Here is a 17,348-nt window from a genome sequence, read left to right as displayed (position 1 = left end):
TAATCGATTGCGGGCCAAAAACTCATAACGTGCTCCAGTGAAGCTACGACGCCGGGCCGAGCTCGGCTGTCCATTACGCCGCTAACTGGGCCAAGTCGAGTGCAGGTGCTTTAATCTTCAAATGGCCATTGATAAGTGCATTGATTGAGCATCTGAGGAGCAGAAATCAAACTTTGCAATGTGTCGGCCTCATCTTGAAATGTGTCCCGTGGTTGGTTGCTCATGTAGCTTCTCATCATTAGCAATATATATTCTCTCATTAGCAATATATATTCTTTTCTACTAACTTTCATAAATAATTAGTGGAATATAGCGATGCACTGATTAATCGACAACCAATCGATTATTTTTAGAATGATTGTATTTATTTTTATTCAATGTCATAGTGCTCAGAATTTCAGCTTCTCAGCAGTAAATATCTGATGTCTGTATGATTGAAAGTGGGCAAATTATCTTTGTGCTGAATCAGAATAAATCATTTGCCTTTTCCTTTGGAAAACAATGATCGGCATTTTTGCATATTTTCTGACACATTATAGACCAAACCATAAATTATGTGTGAAGATTTTCCCAAGTTTTCAGCCAACACCCCAGGCGTGAATTCATCATCATCGAGCCGCCTCACGTCCGCGCAGGGCGACCCGGCGATAGGATGAGTCAATTAATGTCCGATAATGATGTGCAGGGATAACATTGTTCCCCTAAGCGCCACCACTAGCAGAAATTACAGTGCGGCGCCTTGATGATTAAAAAAAAAAAAAGAAAGAAAAGAGCCCCAAGATGAATTTTAAGTGGAGGAATAATCTAATTTTTTGTTGAGCCTTCATGGTTCAGCGATAACATTTTAGACATTGAAAATGATTAGCATTACAACTGCATTCAGCGTCTCAGAACGTGAGCGAAGCGACTGCAAACAAACTTGAAATAAGACCAACTTGTAATGTAATCGAAGCGATAGAGCAAAAGAGAATCAAGAAGTATGGAAAATGAGATTAAACTCCCCCCCCGTCCCGCTGTTATTTTGAGTTTAATACGAGAGGCGACGTGAGGACTGACGAGCGATATATAGATGGCGGGCATGTGAATGTGTCTTAGATTAGTCAGAGCGCTCTCACAAGGGGAACGAGGGACGAAAAACTGAGTTTATTTTAATCGCCGGAGGGAGGGAGGGAGGCATCAGCCATAAAAGATAAACACAATTTAAAATACACCATCTCCCACCTTTTTCTTTTATTTTCCTAATATTCCATTTCACGTTCCAGAGAGTGAAATGAAAATGAAGCAATTTGAATGGCGCGTGTCGTACATGTTAATGATGACCTGTTGTTTGAGCAAATATGAACGGAAAATGTCACTGTGTTAAATTAAATGTTAATTGAATTTTGAAAACTCCGTTGATGGGCTAGCGGATCGAACACGAAAGGTGGCGCAACACATGTAGACACAAAATATAGGGATGCATTCATTATCCTGCCAAAAAAGTCATATTACTTAAGTACAATTATTTATATTATATTTAATTAGAAATGATTTTCATCTGTTTACATCGGGCTTTAAAAGCAACCTCACCAAGCCCCCCCCAAAAAAAGAAAAACCTGACTTCAGCTTGTCTGGATTCTCACTTGAAAAGCACACAAATGCATATAAAAGAAAACCAGGCTTGGACTGAGCTTTTTGGCATTTCAAAGTTTGCCAAAGTGTCCCAACTTGTTGAACAATCCTTATTTATCTTGCTTTCTCTCATTTGACAGACAATCAAGTCGCCCTGGCAGACTTTCTCTGAGATGAGAGTTAGATGGATTTTAGCCGCCCGCGACTTTCTCACAAAATCAATGGGGAGCACAAAGTGGACTCCAAAGGACTCCATAAACATCTTTATCACCGCACTGCACTGACAGCGGCTTTTCAACAAGACGAAAGGTAATTAGATTTTACAATAAAAGGTTTTCATCACTGCAACATACTGAAAACTCGTTCCTAGATTTGTATTTTTTTTTTTTTAATAATTGAATTAACAGTTTTTTGTATTTAAATGTATTTAATCAACTTGTAAAATTTAAACAGAATTTATTTTACATTCTTTTTGCATTCATTTACATTTGAAATAAGTTATACAACTAGTGTATAAAAATTGTAAATGTACAGTTGGCGGCCTTTTTTTTTTTTCTTCATTTCCTCAAATATACCAGTGACTTTCTTTTTCATGCATTTATTTGTTTGTTCACTTTTGATGCAGACCGCTAATTTAGCCTTAGCGGAGATCGCTATCATCTCAGCTTGATGATGTTGTTTATGATGTGAGCGCTCTGTGAAGAACCGTAAAAAACCACATATGGAATTAATTAAGAATATGCATCTTGCTGTCAAGTAGCCAATATCTTTTCTTAATTGCTAGCATAAACTCAATTAAAGCTCAAGAAAAAGCTCAAATGTCAATGCCCCCCTCCATAAATTCCCTCCACAGGCAACACTCAAGCCAGGCAAGCACACACCAACACACAACACACACATACGTAGATAGACTCTATTTGAAGCAGCAATCTCTCAGAGGCAATTGGCCCTATCATGCCGGCTTCGCCAGCCTACTCCGCCCGGTAACGGCTTTCCAGACCGCCGATTGGCCGAGACGCCGGCCTGCTAACAATGACAGATTGTTTATTTACCGGTCTGAAGCGTAGCAAAATATAAATGTGAGCAAAAGGAGCAGCGAGGGATTGTGTCACTGGTTTCTATTTGTTTTCTTTCGGGGGCTAGCTTTCCACTTTAGTTCATTTGTTGGCCGATTTATTGACTTTTTCAATGTTAATATTTTCTCTGTGCACTTTTCGAGTGACATTTCAGGCTATCTGTTCATTTTGTAAGTCAAATGTGACCTTTGATGCTTGTATTTCAAAGAGGGACAAATAAGGCGACGGTATACAACAAGTGTTTTCTTGTCTACAACTACGTGCCGTAATTTTCGGACTATAAGTCGCGTTTTTTTTCATAGTTTGGGTGGGGGGGGCGACTTATACTCAGGAGCGACTTATATACATATACATGTTTGTTTTTTTTTCACTTTTTTGGGCATTTTATGGCTGGTGCGACTTATACTCCGGTGCGATTTATAGTCCGAAAATTACGGTATATACCACCCCTACTCACGCGTGATACCATACGTCGAGGGGTTCAAGTTGAAGTTTGGGGGTTTCAGAATAGACTTTGAGTCTGGTTTTCTGAGTTTGGGTTTAAAGCAAGTGTTAAGGTTTTAAATTAGGGTGTCAAGAGAATTTTACACACAGTCAATGACAGGCCACTTGTACAAATGTTCTCCCCGTCTGCTAGGAGGAACATGAAAGCGCTGTCGCGTGTCTCCGAACTGGCGGCGTTGGCGACGCACACGGGCCCGTGGGTGGGATCTCATTGGCTGCTTTCACTATGACAGCTCAAAGCAATTACACGCACACAAACGTGCTCACACGCTCCCCGGGCACGCCGGTGAGGAGCGCTTCATTCTTCTGACAGCCTGCACGTGAAGGCCACTTGTCATCTCTCACCTGAGCAACGGAGGCGGGGTGGGGGGTCTCGTTTTGTCGACAGCCGCCCTGCGAGGGAGCATTTGTTTCACGCAAACTACGGCAGTTGCGTAATTGGCTTGGGCGACCGCCGCTGTGAGGCGCTTATGCTTGACTGCAGCATGAAGGAGCCACTAAATGCCTGACTTGACCATAGGTGTCAAACTGAAGGCCCGAGGGCCAGATAAGGCCCGCCACATCATTTTATGTGGCCTGCAAAGACAAATTTTGACTTTTTCATGACGAAAATGATTTGATGTGCCAGCGTTTGGGAAAATTAGGATTTTGAGTCATGTTTTTTTATCGGTCGGAAGGTTCCAAGACAAGATAAGGGTTACAACATATCGATTGCTGGATTTGGAGATGTACCCATGAGCTCATCATTCCTGCCTTGGTGTGAGCCCAATAAGAAGAAGAAGAAGGAAGAAGAAATGGCTTGCGCTATTAAAGTGAAATATGGCCGTGATGAGTGCGTAGGTACGACTGAGCCATCTTGTGATGTATGGAAGCAGAGATGGAAGGACCTCCTCTTCCTCCCTCCCGCAGCTCCATAACTGCAAGACGGCAGACCTCAGCCGGGTGGTGCTTGTCCCCAATCAGCAGTCAGCATGGGGGCGCTTGATTTAAGCTGCCGAATGCACTTGAGTGTTTCTTTATTTGTGTTGTTTGCTGCTCCTACCTCCAGCTGCTTGGTCATTGATTACTATTCATTTGTATTTGTAAATAAGATTTTTTTTTAATCCATTCAATTTAATTCTCACTGATCGTTACACTTGCATTCAGATGTTCACATTTAAGCGTTCACACAACATTTCTGCAGAGATTGCTCAATTTTTAGTTTTTCCAAATAAAAGCCAGACTATTTTTTTTAGCATTCTTTTGCGAAAAAAAAAGCCTATTTATTTTTTTTTTTTTTTTACAAAAGAAAAATCCCTACTATAAAAAAAAACACTTTACTATACATGCTCCTTATTTATTTATTTTTTACTGAAGAAAAAAAAAGCCCTACTACAATGCCAAATGTCCTCTGACTTCCTCTGTTGGTGAAATTCAATAATTTATCAGCGCGGGTCAACATGCCATCATTTCTTCTGCCTGGCAATAAAATGGAGAGACTAAGGTCATGTGCAAACAAGCAAGAAGTGCCAAAAAAAAGTAGAGTGGATTCTCAGTACTAACATAGACTCAATACAGAGTTTACAGGTGTCTTTAAATCTAATCAATGTCGGGAAAATTTACAATTAAACCTTTTCACACTCTATATATCAATGAAAATATAGTATGTCAGGCTCCATTGTGCTGTTTGCCTTGTGCACTTTACGTGGCAGTTTTTTTAGTTCACTTACAGTGTGCTTGAGTTGTGTTAGTAAACACACACACACACATACACTCTATCTCATTTTTATTACTAACATGGTTCCGCCTCCAGTTTGACACATTCTGCCTCAAAGGAGGAACGACTTCTCATCTTCTTCTTGTGTGCCATCATGTCCTTCTCTCCCTCGGCTTGCGCTCGACACGCTGACCTCTCGGCCGGCTAATCGCAGCGGTCATTCTGCCGCCATCTGTCAGCGGTGCGTAAGGTCCGCGCTTATCTGTTGGTCTCCATCTTGGTGAATTTACTGCCTGGGACTTACCCGATCGGCTTAATCCACCGCTATCACGTCGCAATTATACATACAAAGCATCTGTGCCACACAAAAAGATTAAATCACTGCAGACAATTGTGCTGTGTAAATCATCTGGAGCAATATTAGAATTTAGCTTGTAAATTAGTCAGACTGTGTTTTGCCACCAGTGTCCTACCTGTACTGACACGTCTGTCGGACTCCTTGCCGTCAACCTCTCATCTTCTCCGTGAAGTGCTGACGGAGGCAAAACTCACCAGCGATGCCTGAGGCGGGAAGTCTCTCGTCAGTTGGAGAAAGAAAAAGTCGGATGAAGAGGGTCGGCGGGGGCAAAGCGTGATGCTGAAAGAGAAAAGCACATTTAGCCTCCTCTGCCGCAACGCTCACGTTAAATGACCACGAAGTAAATACATGCAAGAACGCGATTGATTTGAATTGGTCTCATCCTAAAGCAATCTAATTGGACACCGAGTAAGTGTTTTGAGGTCACCATGTGTCATTGTTACCATCTTTGATGTCCAGGCACTTAGCCTTTTATTCTCACAGGTTTCCTAGCTACTATTGATTTTGTCACCTTTCTAATCAGATCAGCCGAGTGAAAATCACGTATGGGCACTAGCCACATGCTAGCCCACAAGCTGAGCATTAACGTTCATGCAAATCCACGTGAATCAGATTCAGCGACGTGACCAGTTCCATGTTGAAGAACAAGTGAATGTCATTAAAATGGCAGATTTGTTTGACATGAGCTTTTATGGCAAAAAAAATCAAATAATCCAGCCAACCACTGACAGGCTCTACCAATATCTACAATGGATACAAAAAGTCTACACACCCCTGCTCAAATGGCGTGTATTTGGATTTTTTTCACCCCCCCAAAAAAATTCTTCTGTGGGGTCTATTGGCGGTTTTAACATACTGAATTCCAAAACAGAAGAACTGATATGCCAAAAGAGATTCTCCAGTAACACTGCCAAAAATACATGGTCCTCATCTAGTCTTAACCAGCACGCCACTCATGAGGATATGATGTCGTAACCGCGGGAGATGGCTTTTCCTCCTACGCTACAACCCGTTGCTAAGTATTGCCTCATTCTGGTTCTGAAGGAAAGTCAGCATTTTCGCTACTGTTGCTTTTTCTCTCGCTCCATGTGTCACTTATACGGAGAGCACTCCCCAAATATGCGCAAAAGGAGCCCCGAGAAGGGCCGATTGGAGTCTGGCGTGTGATCAAAACGTCTGACAATGCTTTACTGTGGGGAGATAAGCATCGGTGAGGAAAGCAATGGCTTTGGGCACGGGGATCAAGTGAATCAATGTGAGAGGGGAGGAAAAGGACGGCCGAGTGAAGAAAGAAGCTAGAAGGTAGTTAAGAGTCAGACCAGAGGCTTTTCATCATGTGCGACGGCACCAAGGTGGCTTCTGGATGCTTGCATCAGTCTTGCTTCATGAAGGCCAAACTGATGCTTGATACAATATTACCAGTATATGTATTACCAGACATACATTTCCGGCTCGCTTTTCTACTCTTCCTCTATAAAGAGTTCAAAGTTGACTACGGTATAAATAAAATTGTTAGACTAATAACATACACACATAGTATGATACAATAAAAGAAGGATTTTGTAGGTGTGTGTGTAGGTGTGTTGTGTCATCACCTTGGAAGCTGGTGAGAGGGCCCCACACCCATCCTTCCCATCCCCAAACACACACACACACACACACAGATGGCGCAAAGAACCAGAGCAGAGCAATCTGAAATGCAATCCCCATGGTCTTATAAGCACACTCGCGCACACATTTTCTCCCACACACACACACACATGCTCAGGTGGGTGAACCAGCGGTCCCTGATTTCTCATTACTGCAGATGGATAGATGGGTGCAAGCAGGGAGGATTGCAAGTGATGATGAGATAAAAAGGAAAGAAAGGTGGTGAAAGTACTCATACTCTGTACTTAAGTAGAAGCACGGATACTTGTGTAAAACTGGACTTAAGTCAAAGATTGTGATTCATCTGCAGTCAACTCGGATGAGCTTATGTAAAATGTAAAAATACATGATTGCTAATTTATCAGAGGCAGTTGTGCAATGACTCCAATATGAGTTGGAATACGATTGGTTAATTCTGGACACGGGAAAATGCCTGGGTGTGTACACTTATGCAGCATTGTCTCGGTTGATCAGCTTTATTTCCACTCAACTCAAAATTATTTGATGTTAATGGATTTATAGTAGAAAATGTTTGGGAAAATTTAGCTTGCCATATTTTTAGAACACAAAAATAGAGCATTGAACAAGGGTGTGTAGACTTTTTCTCCCCACAGTAATACTTTCAAAATCTACTTAAATGCACTACAAATCTCATTAGATCTCACAATGAAGCCTTTCAGCCAATCACAGAGAGAAAGACGTTCGTCTCATCGATTTGAGAGGCTCAATCAGCCACAAAAAAAAAACATCGATTATAAATCACGGGATTGGCGCCGAGGGGTTTGCGTGTGGAAAACGTTCACGAACCACATCACGTCCACATTTTCTTCCCATTCTCCTGCTCATCCTCTCTTTGCTATCATGCTGCCTTGTTTATATTTTTTTCTCTCTTATCTGCTGTCAGGCAGGAAAACAGCCATTTGGGGTCCTGCCGACACCAATTTCCACCACCACCATACACACACACACACACACGTACACTCCAATTTCCCCTGCTACACTGCACTGTCTAATATAGCTCTCAACACAATCTCACATTATCCTCTCATCCCTCCTTCTCTATAACAGTAGTCCTTCCTTCCTTTCTTCCTTCCTTCCACTGGTGTGGCCAAGTACAAATACATTGATTATTGTAGTGAGGTATATTTTTTTAGGTATCTGTACTTGGCTGTTTATTATTCTGATAACTATTTGCTTTTACTCACTAGCGGAGCTAGAGTGGGGGGGGGGGGGGGGGTTGTCACAGGGGGCGTTGACCACCCTGGTGCCAGGCCAGATAATTGACTTTTTGGTATTTTCCAATTTTTTTTTTCCCCCCAGGATTTTGTTTTCTAACCACATTCTACCTGTCCCCTGTGAGGAACATACGATGAATCTTAATCAGCGTTTTCTGAAGAATATTGGGAGTTTGGAAAAAAAAAAGGTTTTGGTGACCTCCATGGGATATTCTATCCTATCCATGAACCCCACAAAAAAACAGTACTTTCCATACTTCCATACATACCTACTTAAAGAAGAAATCGTCTTTGACTCTAAATCGTCTTTGCGGTTTAGAAAAAACATACAGAATTGTCATTCCTTTCAAGGAAAACACCTTTATTAGGTTCTGAGAAAACAAAATCATCTTTGCTGTTTACAAAAATACGTAAATTGCTTTCACGCTGACTAAATCGCCTCGATGTTTACCAAAGATGAATAAATAAATTGGATTATTTGACGACTAAATCAAAATGCTCTTATATGAATGTTCAAAAAGCTCCCCAAATATTTCCAATTACGAACGGAGTGTTTTGGATGTGCGTTCCCGCAATAGTGCCACTCTACCTAAACGAGTGAGTTAAACGGTGGCATGGCCTTCTTAAGGTTGCTTCATTTTCATTCCTCTTGAGTGAAAGAAAGAGGTGAACGACCTGCTCGTTTTTTTTCTCTGTGCTCAGCCACTCACATAGAAAAGACCCAACGGTGAATCAATGCTTCAACACGTTGCTGCAGACACGGGCAGCACCAAAGCTGTGCACTGACGCCAATAAAGGTCACAGGTCGAGTAGGAGTGTGAAAAGAAACGCTTGAGTAGAAGGGCGCAAAGTTTTTCAGTCCTCATCGCTCCTTTCAGTGCTCACTAGTTTAACACAAAAGATGACTCATTTGGGAGGAGATTAAATGTTAAATGGTCCTACTTGCTTGATCTTGTCAATAGCTGGTTGATGCCATACTCCACAGCACCTGTTTTACTTATTAGTAGCGCCATAAGCGACGGGAACTATTAGATCCTCAAGACCTCGTGCACCTGACTAAAGTCATAATAATGCACAACTTGTTGAATTTGTACCCTCCTACCTAATTATATTTTTACAAAGTACATTATAGAAGGCCGGTTTCCCTGGAGAAAAACATTTTTAAAAAGTGTATAAGAGTTTTTGGTTGGATTTTGGGGGGATAGGAACAGATTAATGGGATTTCCATTCATTTCAATGGAGAAAGATGCTTTGAGAGACTTTGGAGCAATATGGATGGTCACAGAATAAATTAAAGCAGTGGGTCAAGGTTCCGCTGCATTAACTGATCACTCCATGGACAGAAACAAAAGCTAGAAGTGACCCTTGCAAATAAAATTTGCCACCAGATGCAGAGGTTGGCTGAAGGTACTCAAGCCAACGAGAGCATTTAGTGGCGGATGAGGACGGATCATTGGATGTAAGTGGGTCATGCAACCACTTTGACTGACAGGAAGAGGAGGAGGAGGTGGAGGTGAAGGGGAGGGAGGGGGGGGAGAAAAGGTGAAGTGACAGGATGAGGCTTTCAAGACTTCGGTAGGGGGTGAAGGTTGACAGAGAAAACCTGCAGAGGCTGAAAAAGCGGCTTAAGATGGAAAGGTGACGGCGGCACTCGGGGTGGACGAGTGGGTGAGGGAGACAATAAATGACAGAAAGGGGCTACGGGGGAAGGGAGGTGGAACCAAGCGCAGGTGGGAGGAGAAGAGGGATGGAGAATAGGTCACGGGAAAAGGTTGCAGGGAGGAAAATGGAAGCGATGAGGGCAAAGCAAAGAGAGGGCTGAGATGTTTCAACTCCAGCTGCGACTGTTTGTGTGGGAGAGGGTGGGGTGAGAGGGGGAGGCCTCCCAGGGCGACCACCCCGTCGTAGCGCTACCTGCTCCGAGGCCTCTCCCAGAGTGCAACCTTTCCGACGGGCCTCTTGTCAGTCAGCGCAGCTTCTTCCGCGTGACGCCACGAGGAACGCTGCACTTCCTGACTGACACCCAGGATGACTTCTTCAGACAGTGCGAAAGTTGTCAAGGACTCTGAAAACACAGGGCAGGTCATCACGTAGTGATGGAAAGGAATCATACTTCTTATTAGCGTACAAAAAGTGTAGGAAGACAATTATTCCTTAGTTAGTGTTATTAAGAGCTCATGAAAACGCTCAAGTAAACAATTGTGTTCTTCGTTCCCTTTGAAATGAACTTGCCAGAGGAACGAAAATCCCGATCCCAACGCGGCATCACGCAGAACCGACGGGTTCGTCGCGGTTCGTTCTCGGTGGGCCTCGAAGCCAGAAAATGACCCGCGCCTCGACCTGAAGGATTATAAATAAAGCGTTGAAATGAAGACCCACTCTGAGGACTCGCACCCGCGGCCAGATGCGCGGGGCCGAACTTTCACCCGCTGAACCGCCTTGCTCCCCTTTTTTTAATAAAGCGCCCGTACAGCACTGCAGGTACCAGAGGCCCGCAGGTAAACAGCTAATGAAATCCCTTTCTCCCACTCCGACTAAATCATCTAAATAGCAAGCAGCACCTCAGGCTCCCAGGCAGACAGATGGCAAGGAACGAGTCAGAGTCATCGAGGAGCCGGGCGGGGGGGTGCAAGCAGTCGGGGACGGTGAGGGGATTCAGCGGGAGAATAATGTCGGCACCAGGAGTTCCAGGTTTAACTCGAGAGATTATCGCCGTACCTTAACCGTTAATTACATTGAATTCACGTAATTCCAAAATAACCTCAATAGGAATCAGTTAAACTTGGATAGAAAATGAATGGGCCACCAACACTCACCTCTAAAAAAACTGTCTGAATATTTTTTGATACTTTGGATGGATCCTGAAGTCTTGCTGGGTTTTTTTTTTGTTTATCCATCATTTCATGGAAGTGAAAATGAATGGACGTCAAGCATTTCCCAGAAGAACTCCACAAAAAAGTCTTTGACTACTTTTTTATCCTTTGGATGGATGCTGAAGACATATTTTTCGCCACCCATCCAGGAGGTGAAGAAAATGACATTTTGTTCAAATGAAACAGAAAATGAATGGACCTCAAACAGTTCCCTGAGGAACTCCCCACTTGGCAGATGGTTACTTTTGGGTAGCTGCTGGAACTTTCATGGGGACTAGTTCATCTAAGGATGTTTTTGTGGGACATGGTCATGCTGGGACATTTCACAAACTGTTCCCACAATGATTAAAACAGTTTTCTAAAATGGCTTGGTAAAATACCATTAAAGAACACTCGAGCCCAAATCATGTCGTGCTTTCCAAGAACACACGGGAGCTTAAGATCAGGGGATGCTTTGAGAATAATTGTCAATTTCTGTCTATGTGAAGCCCTTTGAGACTGCTTGTGATTTAGGGCTATACAAATAAACTTGACTTGACTTGACTTGACTTGACTTGTGCGTTGTATGGAGGCCTTAGTCTCTTTATTGCTACTTATTCTGATTAGAAGCTATAAAAGGTTTCACTTTATCCGCCTTTGCAAATTTCAGTCAAGCTGAGAGGTGAAGTTGTCCAACAACTGATAGGGGGATAAAAAAATGAATCCACACCTGCCACTTAGAGACCACTTAGCGGTTCATAATCCTTTTTCCTTACTGACTCAGAATCAGAGCCATTCTGGAAGTGGGTGAAATATGCCGTGTGAGACGTTGGCCAAGATTTGAATTGAATCTGCCCGATTACGATTGACCGAACAATTCAAATGCATAATAATAATGATGATGATAATAATAATTTGAGCTAAACTAAACTTCTGGTTGACTTGACTCACTTGACGACCCGATGAGCAGCCCTCGACTAGTTGGAACTATCCAAGACAAACTCATGGAGCTGAATGGAATTGTGCATCCCGCTGGTTGAAAAAGGTCCTCACACTAAGACACACTGTATGAGCAGAAAATGGACAAAAGTAATAACACTAACTTGGAGGAAAAGTTCATCATCAGCGTCCCTGTAAAATGTGCCTGTGGCGCTGGAATCGTAAGCCCGCCTTGTGAGAGCTGCCCTGCGGCACGGCAGACACTAATGTGCAGGCCGCCTCCCTTCAGCCAAACATTTCCACAAACTCGGCTGCACCAGCTGAAGCTTTTATCCACGACTGGGCAGGAGCGGCCACCGAGGACCACCGCCGCACTTGTTTTACGATATTTTCTCTACTCACGGCAAATATGCCAGCTCAGCAACATCGCCCACATTTTTTTAACACATCTGTAAAGTAGAATTTTCAGGTTGAGGTCAAGGTGCCACCGTATGACTGATTTATCGACTAGTCGCATTCACACCTTGTCTTATATTATAAACTATGAATATGCAAAAGAGGAATGCATTTTTTTACAATGCAGTGTTTTTCTTCATCATGAATATAACAAAAGAAATACTTTTCGGAAGGGCTGAACAGTTTAATAGCATATCAATTAACTTCAATGGTGGGGCGATTAATTTGATCAGTTATGGAACAAAAGCAATTCCTTGCCACTTCCTTGAAACCAATTAAAGCACTACTTTCTTAGTTGGACTGTTTTGGTGGCATCTTAGGGTGTTTAGAAAAAAAACTGAAATGGATTAGTTTCAAAAAATAAATAACGGGGGGGATCCCTGCAATGAAGTGGCATAGCCTGAAGTGTTAGCAGACGAAACAAGCGCTGCAAAGCAATGACATCACTTTCTGTGTCCCCGACTGCATTTATCCGCCCTCATTCATCCTCTCCTTGGCTTATCTCCTCCCTCCTCCTGAAACTTTGCCTCATGTCCTCGCAGTGGGGCAACTATTGGCTAATGGAGTGCGGCAGAATTAATTGTCTCTCCGGCTACCAATGCTGCTTAGTTAGTCCGGCTGCAGGTGAAGGAAGGAAGGAAGGAAAGACTGCGCCCCGCTGTCGGGCCGGATGTCCATACTGTCGGCGTCCCTGACATCCCCAAGCGTCTCGGCACTTTTGACAAGATCCCTGTTGCACGCCCCACTAGTTTGCACCAAGGCCGAAGCGCCTCATATGTCCTTAAAACACGTTGGAATGTGTGTGTGCATACCATAATGGTCGAGCTGTGACCACCTAGCCTTTAAATTCCATATTTAGTGCAACACTACACAGACGTAGCTCTCTAAATAATATTTAAGAATTGCAAAATGGGACTAAAATGGGGTGGTTTCTTGCAAAGTCAATTGTTGATTGAAGAAAAATGGGCTAGAAAAACATGGAAGGAAAGACGCTGAGCAAAAAAAAAGAAGTTTAAGATTGTAAATGCGGAGGTATTGTTAAATGGCTTGAGGTGGAATTAGCCCGCAAAGCACTTGAGGAGGACGGAAGATGTAGGTCAGTCATGAGAAAATAACATTGTTTTGCGATGGGGTCATTCTGCCCTCTAGTGGTTTTAAAGAGCGGTGCGACTGCTGCTTTGGATTTTCTACACTTGAGTGGCTTATGATGATGGAAATCCTTCATGTTTTTTGTCATTTTAGAGACTTGGGTTGAATTGAAAGAAGACTACGTGATTTTAATCGAACAAAATTTGTTGTGAAATACACAAATGGCTGTTTTCAGACCAGCTAAACTGAAATGATTGTGTTGAATTGCCCAACTTCAAACCAGCTTTTTTTATTTTGTTTTTTCCCTTGAAATTTCACCTTTTTTTTAAGCGTGTCTGCAGGTTTTAATCAACAATAGACAAGGAAGACTCTTCAAATATTCTGCAATCCTTTCCAATGTAAATGCAGTCAAATAAGCATATTTAGGTCAATGGAAGGTCTTTTTTCCTCCTCCGTTTTAAGACTACCGTACGTTCTATTTTTACAATAACTGTGAAGCTAATCACAAAGTGAAGACAGAGACGAGACGAGGCGGGAGGATGTTTGGGTTTGATGTCAGACAGAGAGCCACCGGCAAGAGAGTCGGAATGGGATGGATGTGAAGGAGACGGATTTCACACGAGCAGAACGCCAAATGATCAAAGAATATTGTAAAACTCCAGCAACAAGAAAGGGAGCTGATTGGTTGGATTCATTCTGGTTGTGGATGCTTTTTTTGTGGAGGTGTTGGTTTTAATCCATGTAAAGCACTCTTGAATTGCATTTTATGTTTGAAACGATCTGCGTGCATAAAGTTTGATTAATTGACTGATTTATTGATCTTTGGAACGTGCTGATAATTATTGTTTGTTTCAAAACAAGCCCATGCCATCTCCTTCAGGCTGGAAATTGTGTGTACTTTAAAAGTGTTCTTGGAATAAATTGGGATTATATTTAAATCAAAATTAAACTGCATTTTACTGCGGTTCTTCATTTCCATTTTTCGTAAGACCATGGCTTCTTTCTTTCAAAGCTGAGGAGCCAACAAGTGGTATTGGGGTAATTTGCTGCTCAAATTGCCAAGGATCCAGCAGGATCAGGATAATAGCAGAGAAGCCTGCGGAGGGTTTGAGGTAGAATATGATTTTAATAACTCTTTGGTTTTGGAATAGACACATTGTGACATGTCAAATTTGCTGAAGGAAATTATTTTCATTTCAAACAGATAAGTGGGACCTGCGGTACTAATTCTAACAGGAGCCATATGAGAAGACGTCAACCCGTGACATAAGCGCTGCCATTCCATCTCAAAGCCATCAACGGACTTTTTCCGGTGTCTTCTTGGGGATATTTTTACCAAATGTGGCAAATATCAACAGGTTGTCGTCTCCTTTAATTTTTCAGTGTCTAAAGACTTTGGCCAAAACCGTCCTCTTTCCAGTGTGTGCTTAAAAAAGGAATGTTGAATTAAAAGCTGACATATACAGCAGGACGGTGTTTTTGAATTACAACTGTTTATTTGAAATTTCTTGCAGTCTTTGTGTAAGTAGAAGTAAAAAAAATAAATAAATACAAAAATTAGGTACTCAAGTATTCAACATTTCTCCTGTTTTACACTTTGGCAACCACAAAAATGTATATATACATAAACAAGGTTGTGTTTATTTTTTTAAATACTATATCGTATAGAGTGCAATGAAGAGGGATCCATAGTAAATCCTACTAAGAGGCATCTGACTTCAGCATCATCTCGTTGTCGGCTCTCCCAAGTGTGCGAGTTTTTGGCAACATTTTGATCACGGTAGTCTTTAGCAACCGAATCGTTTATATCCGCTAACTCTCGCCAGCATGTTGACCTCACGATGACGCGCCAGTAAGGTCTTTGTCGCGGAGCTTTCGAATTTAAACATGTCTCCCTCTTCGTCTGAATTGCATCAATTTGTGTTTGTTTTGGTTGTTTTGAGTCGCATCAAATGACGACACGAACTTGACGGTCGCATTTTTATGACGACAGTGCTTGTTTGAGCTTCAGCTTCGTTATTAGCGCCTCCTGCTGGACCGGAGGGGTAGTGCGGCGTGTTATGTTTTGTCATATTTCCTGGCGTCACGATGTAATAACATAACGCTCCACGTGGAGCCCTCACCGCACTGCTCTTAGGATATGATGTTTGTTTATATAAGAGCTTATTCTTTGTTTGTTCCTCACCTGGAAAGGAGGGGTGACTATTACAGTACACAATAATCTAATCTAAACAAAAAAAAACCTAACGGAATTTGATTTCTTTTTGGGCACATTTTCAAAATAGAAGACATTTTATTTCTCATCCACGCAGGCTTCATCAGGTTATGCAAGGCTTTGTCAGGTGTCACTCCCTCAACTATGAATGGTAGAATTCTTTGGGAATGCAAAACGTTCAGATTCCTTGCATCTGTTTAACAATAGTGACAGTTGTTGGGTGAGAACTTCCTCATTACTATTCTATTCAGGTGTAGAGTTGGACAGCTACCTTTGCATCCGAAAGAGAGTGTTTTTGTTATTTGTTGGAGGCAGAACCATTCGTGGTTGGGAAGTGTCTCCAACTTGAAGCACTTCTTAGAAACAGTCCAGTTCTGACATGGTTTTCTTCCAAATAACACAGAGCACATTTATCATAAAGTTATGCGTTTCTCCACCATTATGCCTCTGAGCTAGATGCACCTTATAGACAAAAAATGAAGTGGAAACATCTTCAGCCATCCATTTGCTTTGTGTATTCATTATACATGAAGTGGCTAGCCCGAGGCAGAGCAACTTAACACCTCTCCGAGGCCCGTTTGAATTGTAAAACACGGCGAGTGGCGTGCTCTATTTCCTCGATTCCATCCCGACGTGTCACCCGTGATGCAACAAGGCCGCACATAAATTGAGTGGAGGGATTTAGAAGAGTCCCCAGGTTGTGGTGGTTGCCATGCCGTCGCCATGGCGGGCGACCACGTTGCTGCCACCGGCGTTAAAAATCTGTGTCCAGTAGTTACGATACAGCAGCAGGGCGGTGGCTAGCACATTAGCACATGTGCCTCACAGTTCCGAGGTTCTGGGCAGGAAGGTGAAGCTTTTCGCTGATATTCCTTCTACTCCAAAAAGCTGCACTTTAACACACACTGGCATATTTGTATCAGATGTGAGTGAGGGTTCTGCATGGTCTCCTCCTACCTCCATAAAGTAGCACCGGAGTCTATCAAAACGGATGACATAAAGTGCTATGTCACAGAGTGTCCACTCATTCATCCGTCATTGGTGCCGCTGAGTCTCAGCATCTTCACATTTACGCGTGTCACAAGGTGCGACTGCAAAACGTTCCGCTTGTGATTTACTGTTGGAGGAAGCAGAAAAAGACCCGCTTGCTCTTAGTCAGTTGTGCTGACAGGTGCACTACTTGTTTTTTTCAGTTTTTTTTGTTTTTTTTTTATGTTAAAAATGATTTATCATCATGATTTAATGCTGCAATTTATTGAGTTGATAATGAATAAATTAAAAATACATTGGCCGCCAGGGGGCAGTATAATAAGGTTACATAGGCACAAAGAATAATCGCCAACTACTTTTCCTAAATCTGTATCTTAATGAGAGGCTGGAATAGTAATGATTTGCATAGAGGATAAAGAATATATGCCGGTGAGTATAGTATCTGTTTACCTAGTATGCCTCCACCATTTGTGTTCAAATATGTTTTTAAGACCGCAACTGTTGATGCTAGATGTTAGCATGTCAAAGGCATTTTCCGCTGTATGGTAGCATTATTTAGCAGGTCATTTTAAGGCTACATTGTTTGGTTGTTTCAATGATGCATCACAAAATTGACAGAGTCTTTGCGCCAGGATTTAGCAAAATAAAAGTGCATACACTATAAAATGCACGTCTGC

At 42.4% G+C, this 17,348-nt stretch overlaps 1 long non-coding RNA gene across 1 annotated transcript in view; it reads left to right on the top strand.

Annotated features, from left to right (window-relative positions):
- The window catches only part of LOC133158535 (uncharacterized), a 191,405-nt gene extending 176,835 nt beyond the window's left edge, over positions 1-14,570 (top strand). Inside the window, exons 8-9 of the long non-coding RNA XR_009715230.1 lie at positions 1,752-1,920; positions 14,479-14,570. This is a non-coding gene — a long non-coding RNA (uncharacterized LOC133158535). The remainder of the gene's footprint in view (positions 1-1,751; positions 1,921-14,478) is intronic.
- Positions 14,571-17,348: the final 2,778 nt, after the last annotated feature.

Source organism: Syngnathus typhle, linkage group LG8 (assembly GCF_033458585.1).
Source record: "Syngnathus typhle isolate RoL2023-S1 ecotype Sweden linkage group LG8, RoL_Styp_1.0, whole genome shotgun sequence".
NCBI classification, from domain to species: Eukaryota; Metazoa; Chordata; class Actinopteri; order Syngnathiformes; family Syngnathidae; genus Syngnathus; species Syngnathus typhle.
This window is presented reverse-complemented; position numbering and strand designations above follow the sequence as displayed.